The 22989-nt window shown below is 42.2% G+C and overlaps 1 pseudogene; it reads left to right on the plus strand.

Annotated features, from left to right (window-relative positions):
• LOC125532890 (uncharacterized) overlaps positions 1-22989 on the plus strand; it is a 165924-nt pseudogene that overhangs the window by 27660 nt on the left and 115275 nt on the right.

Consider the following 22989-nt stretch of genomic DNA (forward strand, 5'->3'; position numbering starts at 1 on the left):
CTTGTTCACCATGTTTTGAATGCATGTTTGGAGTTCGGTCACCTCTCCCAAACTACCCCAGGATAGGCACTTCTCTTTCCAGGAAGTGAGCTGCGTGGGGATGCCAGATCAGAACTCGAGGGCCGCTACCCATGCAGGGCCGCGCGGCTCGGTGATGTAGAACCACCCTGATTGCCACCCCTTTATGGTTTCCACAAAGGAGCCCTCGAGCCATGTTATGTTGGGCATCTTTCCCACCATGGCGCCTCCGCACTCCGCCTGCCGCCCACCCACAACCTTCGGCTTGACATTGAAAGTCTTCAACCATAAGCTGAAGTGGGGCTTGATGCGGAGGAAGGCCTCGCACACGACGATAAACGCCGAGATGTTTAGGATGAAGTTCGGGGCCAGATCGTGGAAATCCAGGCCGTAATAGAACATGAGCCCCCGGACAAATGGATGGAGAGGGAATCCCAGTCCACGGAGGAAATGGGTGAGGAACACTACCCTCTCATGGGGCCTGGGGGTGGGGATGAGCTGCCCCTCATCTGGGAGCCGGTGCGCGATGTCGTCGGGCAGGTATCCGGCTCTCCTCAGTTTCTTGATGTCTCCCTCCGTGACGGAGGAGACCATCCACCTGCCTCCCGCTCTGGACATGATTGGAGAAGGTTGAGGTGGGAAGTGCGGACTTGGGCGCTAGAGCTCGAGTGTGCGAAAACGGATGAGCGAAGGAGGAAGAAGGCATGGATAGAAAGATGAATCCTTATCCCTTTATACGGGAGGACGAAACTATGCGTCCCCACTTGCCTAGTAAAACTCGCTTATCCCCCAAGCGCCGTAATTGATGGCGCGGTTGGGTTACCCACACCCATATTGATGAGAATCCCGTAATAAGGGGACACGATCTCTGCTTTGACAAGACGTGTCAAAAAGCTGCCTCGCGTTATGTGCGGGGCTAGTTAAAGGAAACGGTTCGAATAATCACTGGGCCATGACATAACGTCATGCTGCCAAGACAAGCCAGCAAACTAGATCTGCGAAAATATTATTCTCTCTACGATGGAATGTGGAACTTATTTTGCAAGGTCGGACACTATCCTCGTATTCAAATTCTTCTGTGATGGAACCCGCCTTGCAATGTCGAAGACAATACTGCGCACCAGACTCATCGTCATTGAAGCCTGGTTCAGGGGCTACTGAGGGAGTCCTGGATTAGGGGGTCTCCGGACAGCTGGACTATCTCTATTGGCCGGACTGTTAGACTATGAAGATACAAGATTGAAGACTTCATCTCGTGTCTGGATGGGACTCTACTTGGCGTGGAAGGCAAGCTAGGCAATACGGATATGGATATATCCTCCTTTGTAACTGACCTTGTGTAACCCTAACCCTCTCCGGTGTCTATATAAACCGAATGGTTTTAGTCCGTAGGACAACAACCACAACATACAATCATACCATAGGCTAGCTTCTAGGATTTAGCCTCTCCGATCTCGTGGTAGATCTACTCTTGTACTACCCATATCATCAATATTAATCAAGCAGGACGTAGGGTTTTACCTCCATCAAGAGGGCCCGAACCTGGGTAAAACATCGTGTCCCCTGCCTCCCGTTACCATCCGGCCTAGACGCACAGTTCGGGACCCCCTACCCGAGATCCGCTGGTTTTCACACCGACAATGGACTTGACTCTGAGATAGTAGCTTCTTTCTGTGAATCTTTTGCTACTAATGTTGATCTCCCTAAGGAGAAGTGGTTTAAATATAATCCTCCCATTGAAACAAAAGTAGTTGCACATATTAAAGTTGAAGAAAAAACTATCACTTATGATGATCCTAATGTTCCCACTGCTTATGTTGAGAAACCACCTTTCCCTCTTAGAATTAATGATCATGCTAAAGCTTCAACTATAGTCAACAAGAGTAATATTAGGACACACAAACCCCCTGAGCAAATTAAAGTTGAACCTAATATTGCTATGGTTAAAGATCTCTTGGCCGATAATATTGATGGGCATGTTATTTACTTTTTTGATGAGACTGCTAGAACTGCTAAACTTGGTGCTAAAGATAAACATAGACATGTGGTAGGCATGCCTATTATTTCTGTTAAAATAGGAGATCATTGTTATCATGGCTTGTGTGATATGGGTGCTAGTGCTAGTGCAATACCTATTTCCTTATACAAAGAAATTATGCATGATATTGCACCAGCTGAGATAGAAGATATCGATGTTACCATTAAGCTTGCTAATAGAGATACTATTTCACCAATTGGGATTGTTAGAGATGTTGAAGTCTTGTGTGGTAAGGTTAAATATCATGCTGATTTTCTTGTTCTTGGTTCCCCACAAGATAGCTTTTGTCCCATTATATTTGGTAGACCCTCCTTGAATACTGTTAATGCTAAGATAGACTGCAATAAGGATATTGTTTCTGTTGGTTTAGGGGATATGTCTCATGAGTTTAATTTTGCTAAATTTAGTAAACAACCCCATGATGAGGAATTGCCTAGTAATGATGAAATTATTGGTCTTGCTTCTATTGTCGTGCCTCCTACTGATCCTTTAGAACAATATTTACTAGACCATGAAAATGATTTGTTCATGAATGAAAGAAGGGAAATAGATGAAGTATTCTTTAAACAGGGACCTATTCTGAAACACAACTTGCCTGTTGAAATCCTAGGGGATCCTCCTCCACCCAAGGGTGATCCCGTGTTTGAGCTTAAACCATTACCTGATACTCTTAAATATGCTTATCTTGATGAAAAGAAAATATATCATGTTATTGTTAGTGCTAACCTTTCAGAGAAGGAGGAAGAGAAATTATTGAAAACTCTGAAGAAGCACCGTGCTGCTATTGGATATACTCTTGATGATCTTAAGGGCATTAGTCCCACCCTATGTCAACACAAAATAAATTTGGATAAAGATGCCAAACCAGTTATTGATCACCAACGACGGCTGAATCCTAAGATGAAAGAAGTGGTAAGAAAAGAAATACTAAAGCTCCTTGAGGCAGGTATAATTTATCTCGTTGCTGATAGTCAGTGGGTAAGTCCTGTCCATTGTGTCCCTAAGAAGGGAGGTATTACTGTTGTTCCTAATGATAAAGATGAATTGATCCCGCAGAGAATTATTATAGGTTAAAGGATGGTAATTGATTTCCACAAATTAAATAAAGCTACTAAAAAAGATCATTACCCCTTACCTTTTATTGATCAAATGCTAGAAAGATTATCCAAACATATACATTTTTGCTTTCTAGATGGTTACTCTGGCTTCTCTCAAATACCCGTGTTAGCTGATGATCAAGCAAAGACCACTTTTACTTGCCCTTTTGGTACTTTTGCTTATAGACGTATGCCTTTTGGTTTATGTAATGCACCTGCTACCTTTCAAAGATGCATGATGGCTATATTTTCTGACTTTTGTGAAAAGATATGTGAGGTTTTCATGGATGATTTCTCCATTTATGGATCCTCTTTTGATGATTGCTTGAGAAACCTTGATCAAGTTTTCTAGAGATGTGAAGAAACTAATCTTGTTCTGAATTAGGAGAAATGCCACTTTATGGTTAACGAGGGTATTGTCTTGGGGCATAAAATTTTTGAAAGAGGCATTGAAGTTGATAAAGCTAAAGTTGATGCTATTGAAAAGATGCCATGTCCCAAGGACATTAAAGGTATAAGAAGCTTCCTCGGTCACGCCGGTTTTTATAGGAGGTTCATTAAGGACTTCTCAAAAATTTCTCGGCCTTTGACTAATCTATTACAAAAAGATATTCCTTTTGTCTTTGATGATGATTGTGTAGAAGCATTTGAAATACTTAAGAAAGCATTGATTTCTGCACCTATTGTTCAGCCACCTGATTGGAATTTACCCTTTGAAATTATGTGTGATGCTAGTGATTATGTTGTAGGTGCTGTTCTACGGCAAAGAGTGGATAAGAAATTAAATGTTATTCAATATGCTAGTAAAACTCTAGACAATGCCTAGAGAAATTATGCTACCATTGTAAAAGAATTTTTAGCAGTTGTATTTGCATGTGATAAGTTCAGACCTTATATTGTTGATTCTAATGTAACAATTCACACTGATCATGCTGCAATTAAATACCTTATTGAAAAGAAACATGCTAAACCTAGACTTATTAGATGGGTTCTCCTGCTACAAGAATTTTTTTGCATATTATTGATAGAAAGGGAGCTGAGAACCCCATTGCAGACAACTTGTCTAGGTTAGAAAATGTTCTTGATGACCAACTACCTATTGATGATAGCTTTCCTTATGAACAATTAAATGTCATAAATGCTTCTTGAACTGCTCCATGGTATGCTGATTATGCTAATTATATTGTTGCTAAATTTATATCACCTAGTTTCACATACCAGGAAAAGAAAAAGTTCTTCTATGATTTGAGACATTACTTTTGGGATGACCCACATCTTTATAAAGAAGGAGTAGATGGTATTATTAGATGTTGTGTACCTAAGCATGAATAGGAACAGATCCTACGCAAGTGTCACTCCGAGGCTTATGGAGGACACCATGCTGGAGATAGAACTGCACATAAGGTATTGCAATCCGGTTTTTATTGGCCTACTCTCTTCAAGGATGCCTGTAAGTTTGTCTTATCATGTGATGAATGTCAAAGAATTGGTAATATTAGTAGACGTCAAGAAATGCCTATGAATTATTCACTTGTTATTGAACCATTTGATGTATGTGGATTTGATTATATGGGACCTTTTCCTTCCTCTAATGGGTATACACATATTTTAGTTGTTGTTGATTACGTTACTAAGTGGGTAGAAGCTATTCCCGCTAGTAGTGCTGATCATAACACCTCTATTAAGATGCTTAAAGAAGTTATTTTTCCGAGCTTTGGAGTCCCTAGATATTTAATGACTGATGGTGGTTCACATTTTATTCATGGTGCCTTTCATAAAATGCTTGCCAGGTATGATGTTAATCATAGAATTGCATATCCATATCACCAATAGTCTAGTGGTCAAGTAGAATTAAGTAATAGAGAGCTCAAATTAATTTTGCAAAAGACTGTTAATAGATCAAGAAAGAATTGGTCCAAGAAACTTGATGATGCATTATGGGCTTATAGAACTGCATATAAAAATCCTATGGGTATGTCTCCATATAAAATGGTTTATGGCAAAGCATGTTACTTACCTGTTGAGCTAGAACATAAGGCATATTGGGCCATTAAAGAGATCAATTATGATTTCAAATTGCTGATGGGAAGAGGTTTTTGATATTAGCTCACTTGATGAATGGAGAACCCAGCCTATGAGAATGCCAAACTGTTTAAAGAAAAAGTTAAAAGATGGCATGAGAAAAGGATACAAAAGCGTGAGTTTAATGTAGGTGATTATGTATTGCTATACAACTCTCGTTTAAGATTTTTTGCAGGCAAACTTCTCTCTAAATGGGAAGGTCCTTACGTTATCGAGGAGGTCTACCGTTCTGGTTCCATAAAAATCAACAACTTCGAAGGCACAAATCCGAAGGTGGTGAACAGTCAAAGAATCAAACATTATATCTTAGGTAATCCCATAAATGTTGAAACTAATATTATTGAAACCATAACCCCGGAGGAATACATAAGGGAAACTTTCCGGAACGTTTCAGACTCCGAAAAGGAATAGGTACGTGGCACGATAAGTAAACCGACTCCAAAACAGTTCTAATGGCAATATTTCTTTGTTTTGGAATATTTAAGAATATAGGAAAATAAGAAGCAGACTTGGAAGGACACGAGGCTTCCACGAGGGTGGGAGGCATGCCCTACCCCCTGGGCGCCCCCTGCCTCGTGGGCACCCCTTGTGCTCTCCGGACTCCGTTTTCTTGCACGATACTTCTTTTTCTCGGCAAAAAATCATTATATAATCTCCCAAAGGTTTTGACCACCGTATCACACAAATATCTCCCGTCTTTGTTTTGAGCTATTTCTGCCACAGATTAGAGCAAGATGTATTCTCAAGAGTCAGTCGGGGAGAGTCGGGTGTCTCATCCGACACTAGGTCTAGGGGCAAACAGCGATGCCTATCACTTTGGGCCCTCAACGGAGGAAGATATGGAAGCTGACTTGAAAAGGATAGATACCATGGAGGAGGATCAAGAAGTTACTTCTCGTTTCCTGGCAGGATTCACGATGGGGGAACCACAGAGCTCAGCTATTCCAAACTCGGTTATCCCTTCCAATGTTAGATTTCTTTCTTATGAAAATATGAAAAAGAGTGTTACTTGTTCTCCCGCAGCTATGCAACATCCTTGGGGGAAAGAAGCTTTAGCCTTCACTGGCAAGCTCCGTAAGGAAATAATGAACCTCAAGCAGCAAGTCAATAAGCTCGAGGAAGAGAATCGTAACCTAAGGGGCATCATCACCAAGAATATCACGTCATCACCCCCAAAGAAGGAGACATAATCACATGGGTATGGGCACTCCCCTTGGCAACTGCCAAGCTAGGGGGAGTGCCCTGGTATCGTATCACCATCACTTTTATCTTTACCATTTTTCTTAGTTCGATCCTTTTGATAATATCCTGATCTAGTAGAATAAAGTTTTAGTATGATCTAGTTGTGAGTTTTTGCTTTATGATCCTTCTATGTAATCGTGTCCGTGAGCTATACATAATAAAGATTAGTGTTGAGTCAAGGGCTTCATTATTTTTCTATGATCTTGAGGGAATAAAATAAAAGAGAATAAATAAAAATAAACAAAGAGATCATATGGATCTTATGGAGAGTAATGAGCTCACATATAAAGAGCATGATGAATAAAAGTTGTTGAGAGTTGACAAACATAGTTTTGGTCATCCTTGTAATTAATAGGAAGTAGTAAAGAAAGAGAGGTTCACATATAAATATACTATCTTGGACATCTTTTATGATTGTGAGCACTCACTAAGGTATGACATGCTAAAGAGTTGACGTTGGACAAGGAAGACAACATAATGGGTTATGTTTTCTTTCATCTGAGATAAATTATATTATCATGGATCATCCAACATGTTGAGCTTGCCTTTCCCTCTCTTTCTAGCCAATTGCTTTGCACCAATTATAGATACTACTTGTTCTTCCAAATATCACTAAACCCAGTTTTACCATGAGAGTCCACCATATCTACCTATGGATTGAGTAAGAACCTTCAAGAAAGTTGCCATCGGTGCAAGCAATAAAAAATGCTCTCTAAATATGTATGACTTATTAATGTGGAGAAAATAAGCTTTATACGATCTTGTGATGTGGAAGAAATAAAAGCGACAGATTGCATAATAAAGGTCCATATCAGAAGTGGCAATATAAAGTGACGTTCTTTTGCATTAAGATTTTGTCCATCCAACCATAAAAGTGCATGACAACCTCTGCCTCCCTCTGCGAAGGGCTTATATTTTACTTTTATCTTCTACCTTACATAAGAGTCATGGTGATCTTCACGTTTCCTTTTTACAATTTATCCTTTGGCAAGCAAAATGTGTTGGAAAGATCCTGATATATATAGCTAATTGGATGTGAGTTTTCATGAACTATTATTGTTGACATTACCCTTGAGGTAAAACATTGGGAGGCAAAACTATAAGCCCCTATCTTTCTCCGTGTCCGATTAAAACTTCATACCCATAAATATTGCGTGAGTGTTAGCAATTGTGAAAGACTAAATGATAGTTGAGTATGAGGACTTGCTAAAATGCTCTTATATTGACTCTTTCCTATGTTATGATAAATTGCAATTGCCTCAACGATTGAGATTAGAGTTTGTTGGTTCTCAACGAAGTTTATAATTCATACTTGAAATTGTGATTGAATTGTCACTTTAGCATAAGAGATCATATGACTATATATATATATAAAGAGAGAGAGTAGCACTATTCTGATCCTGGGATCAGAATAACTATTTGGATCACGACGGGCTCTATAAGGAGCGCGAGCGGTGTTGCCGAACTCCCGCAACTGCAGCGACAAAAAAACACCCACCCCCGATCTCATCACCACCAAAATCCTGCCCCGCCCCAGAACCACCTCCCCCGCGCCGCCACGCGACCTTCCCGACTCCCCCGCCGCCGCCCCGACCACCCGGGATCCCCCACCGCCGCGTGACCTCCTGCACGCCCCGCCGCCGCCTACCACAAACGTCGTCGTGGCCGGACCCCGCCTCCTGCAACCCTGCAGCAGGCCTCCTCCCGGGACCCAGCCGCCGGTCTCCTCGCGTGGACCTACCTCCCTCCCCCGCGCCCGTCCCCCTCCCCGGTGCTCCCCACCGGCGAGCCCAACGCCCAGCTCTGCTGCTCCCTACGACGGCTGTCTCTCCTGCTGCTCGTCACCGACCACGACGGAGCGACCAGGCAGAGATTTTGTAGCAGTCCGGGCTCTGAAAAAGTGGCAGCTCGAGAGATTCGTCCTCCGCCTGCGCGGATGCTAGCTACCGCAACATGGAGCAAGGGCCTTCCCAGCCTGCGGCTTTCACCAACTATTGCGGAGCCGCACCACAGCCGCTGTTGTTCACGGGTTCGGGACGATTCCAGCCATCAAAAACTGGCTGCAGCTCGTCCGCAAGCTCACTGCCTCCACCCTGGTGCTCCACCTCATCTTCTGAGGATGCACAAGTTCCGTGGCCAAAATGGGATGAGCTGCAGTAGCATCCGTACTGCTACTAGTAATGCGATCTATAGTGAGTAAAGAAAATTAAGCTGAAAGTTCAGAGATCCCCCTGCTGAAAGTTCAGAAAGAAATAGACAGGCAAAGTTGTATGTTTCATGATATGTGTGTGTGTGGTGAGTTGATAGGAAAAGAAAATGAAGTTGTGGTGGAGAAATAAGCCACCGCTTCTCACGTGGCCATCCACTTACTCCGCCTCTCAAGTACCATTATTATATTACTCTTAAATCTTACTTACTAAGGAGAATATACTTGTTTACAACTCGAGCTTAATGCAAAGAAATTGTATTGTAAGGAAAAACGTGCATGCATTAGTGCATGTGGTTTGTTGATGTAGTGTGTGCACTAGCTGTGTGTGCGTGTTACAAATAAATAAAAATCAAGAGTTCTAAAAAAAGTGTTACAAGTGTACAATTTTTCCCATGGATTTTCTACTTATTGAAAGAAGATAACCAACAAGATCAAATTAAAACAAAAGCAGCTCAATATTGGTAAAATAACATACATTTTTCAGCATTGCTAAAAAAGCCCAAGAAGGTCATATTAAAATAATAGAGCAGTTCGAATAATTTATAGAAATGGATTTCCTCGGTTTCTAGAAGAAAAAAACCTTGAAGTTCAAATTTAAATAATGGAGTGGTTCGATGCTTGTCAACAAAAAAAGTGTTTTCTCGTTGCTAAAGAATGAAACCAATAAGTTAGAATGAAAATAATCGAGAAGATCAAATGTTTATAAAACAACTCATATTTTCCCTATTTCTAAAAAACTAAAAGTAAGAAGTTCATATTTAAAAAACAGAGCGGGTCGATGTTTATTAAAAGAAAATGGATTTCTTGTTTCTTAAAATAATAACCAATCAGTTCAAATTAAAATAACAGAGGAGTTTGATGTTTACTATACAAAATAATGCGGGTTAAAAGTTACCTTAAAATGTCGGCATAGTTGAAATGTGAAACACATAACACTCCAACTACTGTGTGGAATTTGTTTCATATGAGAATAAAAAAGGTGAAGTCTGGAACATTTGCTGCTAGAAGATCAGGTGCACTGCTCGGGAATGTTCAAAAATTCTTGTAAGAGAGATTGATCATATATTTACATGTTTAAAATACAGAAAAAATGTTGTTGTTTTTGGTATTTCGAAAGAAATATCTCTCAAAAATTCATGTGAGAGAGGTTGAACAAAAATACATAAACGAAAAAATTCAAGTGCTCTGTCCGGAGATGTTCAAAAATTCTTGCGAGAGAGGTTTACCTTGTATTTCCGTATAAAAATCGAATACTATTCTTTACTCAAAATATAAAAAGGTGAAGTTCAAATCAAAATAACAGAGAAGTTCGGAGTTTATTAAAACCTAGGATTTACCTGTTCAAAAAATAAAAAAAACACAACGCCATTTTTTGCACTTTTAAAAACAACCCATAAACGAAAAAAATGCTAGAAGTTCAAGTGCTCGGCGAGGAAAAGTTCAAAAAAATATCTTGTGAGAGAGGTTCACCGTCTAATTAGATGTCAAAAATACATAAAAAATGTGTTTTTTGTGTGTTTTAAATTAACTCTCTCAAACCAGAGAGAAGTTCAAAGTGATAACAACCGGAAGTTCACGTACTACATGGTGTGTATTTCATATAAGAAAATAAAATAAAGTGAAACAGAGTGAAGTTCAAACAGACATGCCCCAGAGGTTCAACTAATTCAAGCAGTGCAAAAAACATCACGTAAAAAACAGAGTGAAGTTCAAACAGACATGCCCGAGAAGTTCAACTACTTCACGCAGTGCATTTCCGTTCACGATGAACGCATAAATCATGATCTCGCCATTTTCTAATTTACCTCAAAACAACATGAATATCATTTGTGTAAGTTCAAGTCCTCGGTCGAAGAAAGTTAAAAAATTTATTGTGACAGACGTTTGTACAAAAGGAATATTATTTGTGTAACACTAACGAATGGATGAGAAAATTACAAACAAAAATACGTCACAGAAGTTCAACGTGAACACAGCAGGAAGTTCAACTACTACGCTGAGTGAATTTTAGATGAAAAACTTTTAAAATCCTCGCGAGTATGAAAAAATGATCAACACGGGAAAGTTGCGTGTTTACAACAGCTTTCCATCGGTATATCACCTGCTCAATTCTGGTGAATGGATGGAGAGCTACTAGCAGTGGATGGAGAACTACGAGGACAAAAAAAACACGTGAAAAACAGAGTAAAAAATTTAAGTAGACATGCCGAGAAGTTCAGGTACTTCACGTGGTGCATTTTCGAAGGATTTGTTTCGCAATAAAGGCAGAACGAATGCGCTCGCCATTTTCCAAATTACTTGAAAACGGCTGGGAATCATAGAAAACAATCAACATGAAAAAGTTCCGCATTTTCCTTAGCTTTTCAACGGTATATTATTTGCCCCATTCCGATCAAATTTATAGAAATTACGGCAAAAATACGTTTTTAGCCATTTTGAAAACTGACATAAAACCGTAATGAATTAGGAGAAACAATATATACAAAAAAGTTTCGCATTTCTTCAAGCTTTCCAATGCCATATCATTTGCTGCATTTGGACGTACGATTAAAAAATTAGCTCAAAAATACGAACTCGGTGGAACTTGTATCGTTTTCTAAATTAATTTTAAACCATTCAAAATTAGAAAAACGTTTAACATGAAAAATTATCGCAATTCCATAAGCTTTCCAATGCCATATCATTTGCCTCAATTGGATCACCCGATTAGAAATGAGATCGAAAATACGAAGTCGGCTGTTCGGTTTGCGAAATTTTACGATTTTCCAAATTACTCTTTAACCATGGGGAATTAGAGAAAACCTTCAACATGTGGAATGAGCGGTTTTTTAGCAGCTTTCCAACGCCATATTATTTTCCTCATTCCGATAAACAGTTTAGAAATGCGATCGAAAATACGATTCACGTTTTTTGTGTGAAGAAAAGACGATTTTCAAAACTGCTCTTAAACCGCTTACATTTTGCCAAAAATTTAACTTAGGTGATGATACTGGTTTCCATAGCTTTCCAATGGTATATAGCAAGCCCCATTTGGGCAATGTTGGCGGAAGTTCGACCTAGCACATGGGGAAGTTCAGGTCGAACAACTCAGGCAGTAAAATTGCAAAAAACGCGAGTTCATCACGACCCGAGTGCAAAATCCGCCTATGAGCGAGATTCCAATTTAAAACGAGTATTTAGTTGCTAAAAACCATGTCCACATTACACTTGCATCACAAACAACACGAATAATCAGAAAAAATCATGGTAGAAGCCACGGTTGCGAAGATAGCCAGAAGTTCGGGTTCGTACACAGGGAAATTCGGGCGCGTTACTCAGGCAGTTCAGGTTGTGATCAGAATATTATTCTGATCCCATGATCAGAATAGTGTTTATGTGTATATATATATTGTTGTTCTAAGAATGATCATGATGCCCTCATGTCCATATTTTATTTTTATCAATACCTCTATCTCTAAACAAGTGGAAATATTTTTCGATTTCGGCTTTCGCTTGAGGACAAGCAAGGTCTAAGCTTGGGGAAGTTGGTATGTCCATTTTGCATCATGCTTTCATATCGATATTTATTGCATTATGGGCTGTTATTACACATTATGTCACAATACTTATGCCTATTCTCTCTTATTTTACAAGGTTTACATGAAGAGGGAGAATGCCGGCAGCTGGGATTCTGTGATGGAAAAGGAGCAAATATTAGAGACCTATTCTGCACAGCTCCAAAAGTCCTGAAACTTCACGGAAGTTATTTCCAGAATATATAAAAAATACTGAGCACAAGAAGTACCAGAGGGGGCCACCCACCAGCCACGAGGGTGGGGGCGTGCCCTACCCCCCATGGGCGCGCCCCCTGCCTCGTGGGCTCCCTGGTGGCCCTACGATACCCATCTTCTGCTATATGAGGTCTTTCGTCCGAGAAAAAAATCATAAGCAAGCTTACGGGACGAAACTCCGCCGTCACGAGGCGGAACCAATCTAGGGCTCCGGCAGAGCTGTTCTGCCGGGGAAACTTCCCTCCGGGAGGGGGAAATCATCACCATCGTCATCACCAATGATCCTCTCATCGGTAGGTGGTCAATCTCCATCAACATCTTCACCAGAACCATCTCATCTCAAACCCTAGTTCATCTCTTGTATCCAATCTTTGTATCCAAACCTCAGATTGGTACCTGTGGGTTGCTAGTAGTGTTGATTACTCCTTGTAGTTGATGCTAGTTGGTTTACTTAGTGGAAGATCATATGTTCAGATCCATTATGCATATTAATACCCCTCTGATTATGAACATGAATATGCTTTGTGAGTAGTTACGTTTGTTCCTGTGGACATGGGAGAAGTCTTGCTATTAGTAGTCATGTGAATTTGGTATTCATTCGATATTTTAATGAGATGTATGTTGTCATCCCTCTAGTGATGTCATGTGAACGTCGACTACATGACAATTCACCATTGTTTGGGCCTAGAGGGAGGCATTGGGAAGTAACAAGTAGATGATGGGTTGCTAGAGTGACAGACGCTTAAACCCTAGTTTATGTGTTTCTTCGTAAGGGGCTGATTTGGATCCATATGTTCCAAGCTATGGTTAGGTTTACCTTAATACTTATTTTGTAGTTGCGGATGCTTGCAATAGGAGTTAATCATAAGTGGGATGTTTGTCCAAGTAAGGACAGCACCGAAGCACCAGTCCACCCACATATCAAATTATCAAAGTACCGAACGTGAATCATATGATCGTGATAAAAACTAGCTTGACGATAATTCCTATGTGTCCTCGGGAGCGCTTTCCTTCATATAACAGTTTGTCTAGGCTTGTCCTTTGCTACAAAAAGGATTGGGCCATCTTGCTGCACCTTATTTACTTTTATTACTTTCTACTCGTTACAAATTACCTTATCACAAAACTATCTCTTACCGATAATTTCAGTTCTTGCAGAGAATACCTTACTGAAAACTACTTATCATTTCCTTCTGCTCCTCGTTGGGTTCGACACTCTTACTTATCGAAAGGACTACGATAGATCCCCTATACTTGTGGGTCATCAAGACTCTTTTCTGGCGCCGTTGCTGGGGACTGAAGCGCCTTTGGTAAGGAAAATTTTATATAGTGTGCTGAAATTTACTGTCACTTGTTACTATGGAACATAATCCTTTGAGGGGTTTGTTCGGGGTATCTTCACCTCGTTCGGAACCACAATTAGTTACCCCTCAACCTACTGAAAATGAAAATGTTTACTTCGAAATTCCTTCGGCTATGATAGAGAAACTGCTGGCTAATCCTTTTGTAGGAGATGGGACATTGCATCCCGACTTACACTTAATCTATATGGATGAAGTTTGTGGATTATTTAAGCTTGTAGGTATGCCTGATGATGTTATCAAGAAGAAGGTCTCCCCTTTATCTTTGAAGGGAGATCCCGTATACTTGTGGGTCCTCAATATGCACAAAGGTACCGACTCCGTCAAGGAATCCAAATTGGATGTTCTTCAAAGTCAACTTGGCAAGTTCAAGATGAAGGATGGTGAAGGTGTCGCTGAAATGTACTCTAGGCTTGCTCTCATCACAAATAAGATTGCCGGCTTAGGGACTGAAGAGATGACCGATAGATTCATCATCAAGAAGATCCTAAGAGCCTTGGATGGAAAATATGATACCGTGTGCACATTGATCCAAATGATGCCCAATTACAAAGATCTCAAGCCAACGAAAGTCATTGGAAGAATTGTTGCTCATGAGATGTTACTCAAGGATAAGGAAGAGCTTCACAACAAGTCAAGTGGTGCTTACAAAGCCTCATGTGATGCTCCCACATCAAGTGAGAAACAAGCCTTCAATGAAGAATTGAGCCTAATGGTGAAGAATTTAAACAAGTTCTACAAGAGTAGAAGCAAGGAAAGAAGGTCCTACAATGACAAACAATCTTCAAGTCGTGAACGTAATTTCTACAATTGTGGAAGACCCGGACACTACTCCAATGAGTGTACGACTCCCTACAAAAGAAGAAGTAGAAGAGAAGAATCACCACCAAGAGAAATAAGGAGTAGAGATGACCGTTATGAACGGAGAACATCACGGAGAAGCAAGGATTCGGAAACAAAGGACAAATCATCAAGGAGCTACACAAAACGAAGGCATCAAGCTCACGTTGGTGAATGAGTATCCGGCTCCTACTCCGACGATCACTCCGAGAGAAGTTATCACTCCGACTCCGAATATACTCAAGATGAAGGTGTTGCCGGTCTAGGACTTGTCTCAACCAACTCCTACGACATATTTGAGTCACCAAATGAAGGAATTGGAAGATGCTTCATGGCTAAAGGCCAAAAGATATCATACCCCGAGTATGTTGATTTCAATAGTGATGAAGATGACTTGCTAGATGATGATGATTTACTTGTTGACAATTCTAGTGATGAAAACTATGATGAACTTGCTATTAATCATGCTAATCAAGATAAAACGAATGACGATGATAAGAAGGAGATTGAGCATCTAACTAAAGAACTAAACACTCTTAAGTTAGCTCATGAAACTACCTTGGAAAATCATTGAGAGCTTTTAAAGACTCATGAGAAGTTACGCTTCGAAAAGCTCAACCTTGAGCGAGGGCATGGGTTCTTGAAAGAGATCAATGATGATCTTTGCAAGAAAATTTCTTCTTACATTGCCAAGCGTTTACTCTTGTCTACTTACATGCCACAAGTTAAATCTAGCAACAAGAGTAAGAAAGATTTTTCTAGTAGTAACAATAATCATGCTAAACCCAATGATGTTGCTTCTAGTAGTTATCTTGATTCCACTAATGATTCTCTTAGCCAAATTACACTTGAGCAAGAAAATAGCTTATTGAAGGGAATTATAGAGAAAGGTGTTTACAAGAGCCTTTTCGGAAGTAAGCAATTTGAGGAAATTGTACGCAAGCAAGGAAGACACCGGAAGAATCACGGTGTTCGTTTTGAACGAAAGTTCAATGCCAATGGAGTTGAGTGGGAAGAAGATCAATACCCCAAGATGAAATTTGTTCCTCAACATGATAAGTATGATCCTACTTCTTTCCAAGGAACACAAGCTCAAGATGATCTTCCACCACAAGACCACAAGCAAAAAGGCAAGGACAAGCTTCAAGAGGAGATTGATGCATTTGAGGAAGCTCCCAAAGCCTTGGTCAAGTGGGTTCCCAAGACTACATCAAGTTCTACTTCATCAAGTATGACTCCAACTCCAAGGATTCCCATCAAGATGGTGTGGATCCCTAAGAAGAACCAGAGAGTTCTTGAGGGTGACTCCGCCAACATACTTCACTCATATCATTTTGGCGAGGACAAGTGCAAACAACTTCCACATCTTGCACTAGTTCAAGGAGTCATAAACCCTCTTGTTGGTAAGACATGGAACAAGGTAACCTAATGCTTTAATGGACATCATCCCATGTGAACACCAATCTATGTTTATGGATATTCTTGTTTGTTCCTTGTGGGACTAACCCGTGTAGGTATTGAAAGTGCAACTCACTCTAATGGATTGCTCCAAATGATCTACATCAACATTGAGCATCTACATCTTCAACACCTACATGAAGTCATCATCGACAAAACCCAAGGTTAGTTCATCCCTCTTAGGGGGGATATCACATCTAGGGGGAGCTTTACTAGAATCAACTGAGCTAAAGAAACTCTAATGGTGTGAACACAACAATGCTTTATGTAAAAGTGGCAACCCCACTTGTGTTTAAACGATGAATATGACCTATGATCAAATGTTCTCATTTGACTCCTCAGTCAATATACTTATATATAGATGACCTAGTCATCGCAAATTGCTTGATAGATGCTGGAGTGATTGTGCATGCTTTGTGACATATTTCATTTTCCATCTTATTGTGTGAGCATGTTAGTTGCATATTTTACTCATTCGAGGACATCCATTTGTTGCTTTGATTGTCTGGCTTTTTCTCTTTTGCCAAATGGATGGACAAGAATGCCTAAGAACCTCCTCTAGCTATCTATGCTTTTCTCATCTCAAACTCTATTCATGCTACATCACAAAGTTTGATCAAGTAAGATTCGAACCACTCTGTGTGAGGAGCACTCAGAGTCCCCGATTCGTCATAGACTTAAACTTCCAAAACCTCTTTGTGCATTTCGGTATGACTGAGTCAGCCACTTCGGTCACGCCAAGTTCACTAAGTTGATCTAGGTTTTCAATCTCGGTGCAACCGATTTGAACTTTTTGGTCACACCGAGTTGCAGTAACGGCTCGCAATTCTGCATCTCGGTGCCACCGACTTGTTCCACTCGATCACACCAACATGGTCGGGAAATATATAGTCGCGGGTTGAATTTTGGAAATTCATCCAAAACTCTTCACCCCGCGCGTGTCCTGCTCTGCGTCCTCGGGTGTCCGGATCATCTCCTCACCGCCAGCGACCTCCCGCCGCTGGTCTCCGCCGCCGTCAACGGAAATCTTCCCCACCGTTATCGCCGTAGCGAACCCCCGCCGAACTAGGGTATGGGTTCAACCGTTTGTGCTATTATTTTACCTCTCATTCATAGCACATTGTTTTTCCATGATCCTTACCACGTATGCAAACACTCTATCCACTGAAAACATCCCTTAGGTTAAATTCGATTTGAAAATTTAGGGTTAGGTCTCCGCCGGACTCATCTCGGACCGACCGAATTGTAGAAATCGGCCTCACTGATTTTGGCTTAGGCCATAGCACATGCATTTTCGGTCTGACCAAAAATCTCAAATCATTGTGATCGAGTTCAATTCTTTGTGAAACACTAGCAGTCTCGGTGCCATCGAACTGTGACTCGGTCTGACCGAGTTCACCAGTTTAGGTTCCAAAAGCTGCTTCGGTATCACCGAGTTTACAAATCGGTAGCTCCGAAATGCTTTCTGTGGAGAACTAAAACTAAGCTTTTAAGTCATCTCTTTTGCAAAATCTCTGCACTTTGTGACGCTCATCCACTCTACCTCATCTACATCTATTCACAGGGTCTGCTGTTAGTAAGTTTGCAAAGATGTCTGATCAGAGTGACAGTCAGAACAGGTCTGAGGAACATGTGCAGCTGAGTGAGGGTTCAGATCCCTCAAGCACTTGTGATGATGGCAGCAGCAGCACTCCAAGTAACTTGCCAAAGGCAGCCACCAGAACAAAGAAGAAGAGAACCTCAGATTCAGAGGATGAGGACTATGTGGCTACTGAGGAGGAAGTAAGCTCCAAAAAGAATGTGCTGAAAAAGGAGTATGGCACAACTGCTACAGTTAAGCCAGGGATGAATAAGAAGGATCCAGCAATAAGGATTCTTATGTCTAAGGCCAGAGCCTCCACTCAAGAGACAATGGAGTTCACTCTTGAACCCAAAGAAGGTGGAGAAGGCAAGAAGAGGAAGGAGAGGGTCAAGCAGACCATTGCCAGAGTCATTGGCAATCCCTCCATGATGAGAGATCCCTCTGAAGATGAACAAGAAGAAGAGGATGCTCCAGCACCAAAAGCTCAGAAGCTTACGGGAGATGCTATAAAGTCAGGGGCTGCAACATCAAAGCCAAGCTGCTCCAAAAGCTCAAGCTCAGAAGCCTCCTAAGCCCAAGAAGAACACCAGAAGTATTCCTGCTGAAGAGAAGAACAAGGCCCCAGTACCTGAAGCTGAAGAAGAGGATGATGAGTCTCTTGTTTTGAGAAAGTTGAAACCCAAGATCCCAGACCACAATGATACTCATCCAGTGGCTGAAGACATGCACATCAGAAAAGATGCTGGACTGAGATAGTGGAGACAGTCTGATCCCTATGCTGTGAGGAGAAGGATTGCAGTTGACTACAGGTTCCACACAAAAGAACAGCAAGACATCTATGAAACTATTTTGCTTGACAAGAAGCCCATTGTTTGTGACATGAAATGGGTTGATTGGGAATTCGTCAAGGAGAATGAAGATCACTTCCCAGGAGTTTATGACAGCTTCAAAGCATGTGGAGTAGATGAGTTTGTTGGACAGAAGCTCACAAAATGGAATGATGAGCTGATCATGCAGTTTTACTCCACTGCTCACTTTTACCCAGATGGGAAGGTACTAGGTACCAGTCCACTGTTGAAGAATGGGCCAAGCTGATAAATGCCCCAGAGGAACACGAGGACGACTTGGATGTGTATGCCAAGAAGAAGAAAGACCACAACACTATGGCAAACATGTACAAGGAGATCCCAGATAAAGCTTTGGAGACTCACAAGCTTGGATTAGTACATTTCTTGTTGTCTGTTCTACGTACCATCAACTGGATCCTTAGGCACGCATTGCTACCCAAGTTAGGAGATCACAAGATGATCAGAGGGCATTCTATCAACCTGCTACGGCTATTTGATGTCCCTCAGAAGTTCAAGGTCATGAGTCTGATTGTAGAGACAATCAAGAGGACTGCCGCTGACTAGAACAGAAGTTGTGGGTATGCTCCACACATTCGGGAGCTCATCAACTCCAAGATGGGCACAGGAACATATCTGTTGGATAAGGAGCATCTACCCTTATATCCTGATTTTGAAGACAACACTATAGTGATGAATGAGGAGGAACCGTCATCAGCTTAAGCACAATAAAAGAGAGCCAAAGCAAAGGCTGAGAAAGCTGCCAAGATGCCAAGTGTCGAAGAGGCATCTTGTTAGTGTCAAAACCGGCGGATCTCGGGTAGGGGGTCCCGAACTGTGCGTCTAAGGCGGATGGTAAATGGAGGCAGGGGACACGATGTTTTACCCAGGTTTGGGCCCTCTTGATGGAGGTAAAACCCTATGTCCTACTTGATTTATTCTTGATGATATGAGTATTACAAGAGTTGATCTCCCACGAGATCGGAGAGGCTAAACCCTAGAATCTAGCCTATGGTATGATTGTATGTTGTCCTACAGACTAAAACCCTCCGGTTTATATAGACACCGGAAAGGGCTAGGGTTACACAAGGTCGGTTACAAAGGAGGATATATACATATCCGTATTGCCTAGCTTGCCTTCCATGCCAAGTAGAGTCCCATCCGGACACAAGACGAAGTCTTCAATCTTGTGTCTTCATAGTCTAACAGTCCGGCCAAAGGATATAGTCCAGCTGTCCAGAGACCCCCTAATCTAGGACTCCCTCAGTAGCCCCTGAACCAGGCTTTCAATGACGATGAGTCCAACGCGCATTATTGTCTTCGGCATAGCAAGGGTGGTTCCTCCTCCGAATACACCACGGAAGAATTTGAATACAAGGATAGTGTCCGACCTTGCAAAATAAGTTCCACATACCACCGTAGAGAGAATAATATTTCCACAAATCTAATCTGCTGACACGTTTTGGCAATATGACATTACACCATGGCCCGGTGATTACTCGAACCGTTTCCTTCAACTAGCCCCGCACGCAATGCGAGGCAGTTTCTTGACACATCTTGTCAAAGCAGAGATTGTGTTCCCCTTATTACGGGATTCTCATCAATAAGTACTAGGTTCCCCAGGCGGAGTGCGGAGGCGCCATGGTGGGCAGGATTCCCAACGTCACATGGCTCGAGGGTTCCTTCATGGAGACCATAAAGGGGTGGCAATCGGGGTGGTGCTATATCACCGAGCCGCGTGACCCCGAATGGGCAGCGCCCCCCCGAGTTCCGATCTAGCATCCTGACATGGCTCACCTCCTGGCAAGAGAAGGCCTGTCCTGGGGTAGTTCGGGAGAGCTGACCGGACTCCAAACATGTATCAAAAACATGGTGAGCAAGAAGCTCAAACTCGTCAACATAGTCCAGGTCATGCTCATCCGCCGGATCCTCCCATGTCAACGACGGGCTTTCAACTTGTGGGAGTTCGACCCGGCAAAGCACCAAATTCTGAACAGGCTCTTTGACACAACACACGAGGATGCCTGGAAGGTTCTATTCAAGGGCGCCGAGGTTCCCCCTCCCACTACTGAGGATCGCGGATTCTGCGCGAAGCGCCAAGCCAGCACGGTAAGCTGTTTTTACCTCTTACAGGATACTCGTTTTTCATAGTTTGACTCTATGTGAGATCTAAGGTCCCGTACCTTTGACAGGACTAGGTGGAGACGTCGGGGAAGATTAACTGTCCAGCCCCTTTGCCCGAAGACACTGCGGACGGTCTCCTGATGGAGATGCTGACCCCGGCTCCTTACAAGGTGCCGGAGAAGACCAAGAAGGCCAAGGGAACCCGAAAGAGTTCCCGACGCCAGGTGATATCGGAATCATCGTCCCAGGACTCCTCGGCGCACTCCTCCCCCGAAGACGAGGAGGAAGAAGAAGATGCCCCCCCTTCAGATGGGGGAGACAGGAAAAGGAAGGCCGCCCCAACCGAGGGGGCCGAAGGGTCCAAGAAGGGAAGGACCCTTCTTCTGGACTACTGTCAGGACCGGTTTTTCCGGATATTAATTTCCCAAAAGAGGCCCTTGTGCTCACCAGCCCCAGTATTACTGTTAGCTGATGAGACACCAACTTGTTACAGAAACTCCAAGCAAAATACAAAATATGTAGTACAAGACCATTCTGGCCTATGGGTACAACAATTGGTTTCTAGTGGTTGATGGCGGAAGCGGTTTGCGGATCATCAGTGTCTGTAGGACTCCATTTCCCACAGGAACAGCTGACCAGGATAACTCCTATCTTCACGAGGCTTCTATCACCATTGCGTAGGTTCTGGGGCTGTCATCGCAATGCTCCTTTCCACGCAAGAAATCTGGCCAAGACAATAGCCAGGGACAAGCCAGTGAGTACTTTGAATGTACTCGCAAACATTATGAACACATGTATAATATGACCACTGTTAATCATGTTTTGAAACATTCTATGATCACTTCGTCAGTTATGAAAATAAGTTTCATGATGCGCGCAAGAAGATCATTCAAATAAAACATGAGTAAACAATCAGGGTGTAGAAATGAAAAGCACCGATCGGGTGTCTGAAGCGACGCCTCGAAAGGATAACAATATGAAGCATGCCTCAGTCGGGCGTCTGAGCGACACCACAGAAAGGGCCTATATATAAAAGGAATAACAAGCATGCCACGGTCGGGTGTCTGTGCGACACCACATAAAGGGCTTATAAGTAAATGAAATAACAAGCATGCCACAGTCGGGCGTCTGTGCGACACCACATAAAGGGCTTATAAGCAAATGAAATAACAAGCATGCCACAGTCGGGCGTCTGTGCGACACCACAAAAAGGGCTTATAAGTAAATGAAATAACAAGCATGCCATAGTCGGGCGTCTGTGCGACACCACATAAAGGGCTTATATAAGAGTAATCACAGTGGGTATCCAGGAGGTAGAACCGTCCCAGGGATAATCAATAATTCAAATAACATAAATGGTTAGTCCATAATAATAATAATCATAATCATCATATGTCACAGGTTATACTCAATGATCTGGTTTAGTAGTTTTTCCTCCGAAGACCGACACTAAGACCGACACTTGACCCATCCCAGACTGTGGTCCTTAACCATGGACACGGCTATTCGAATAGGTATAATATCTCCGTAGAGGGTGTACTCTTTACCCATGAGTAACGGATTTCCTTAGTCCATCGGAACTAATTCCGTCTACGGTCTTTTAGTTGAAAACACGCCTGATTGCACACACCGGCTTAACTTTACTCGTGTCTGGAATCACCCACGACACTTGTTAAGCAAAACTCTAAGTGGGGAGGCTACAATCTCGCGTAGCATGGGATCAAATTTCTATCGCGCGCTCTAAGGGGTGCCCCCCTCTCGGTCCCAACCGGAAACACCCATGCCCCCGGACCAAGTGGCATGCCTACCGGCTGCAGTCGGTATCTTCCACTATGGCCTCTCTGTACGGTGTGTGCTAGACAGGGGTTGACAACCTACTAAAACGTACCCTAACTATGGTAGGGACAAGTGGCAGCACAAAACAAGTATGGGGGTTACTGGAACAAGACTCGATCTACGGCTGACTCAGGAGGCTTAAGTATTTCCTGCATGATTAGTACAACAAATATGTTTCAATCCAACAGACAGTATCTCTAGTCATCATACCTCATCTTGCCATACCAGACACAACCGTCTCGATGGGGAACCAAAGATAAGCTCGTGTCTACCCAAGACAGAGGCTTTCTCGGCTTCCTTCCGATAGACAAAAAAGGCATGTGAGAATGATTACTATCGCAAACTTATCAAGTTCCAGTAATATGAGATCATCAATATGCACTCATGAGTATGATCATGTTCTTACAAAGAAAATAACGGATACTCCGTGTCACGGTGGTGTTGTAGCTGTATCAAACATCACACGATAATATTATGCCAGGGTTCA

The sequence above is a fragment of the Triticum urartu genome, chromosome 2A, assembly GCF_056163025.1.
Source record: "Triticum urartu cultivar PI428250 chromosome 2A, HENAU_Tu73, whole genome shotgun sequence".
Lineage (NCBI taxonomy): Eukaryota > Viridiplantae > Streptophyta > Magnoliopsida > Poales > Poaceae > Triticum > Triticum urartu.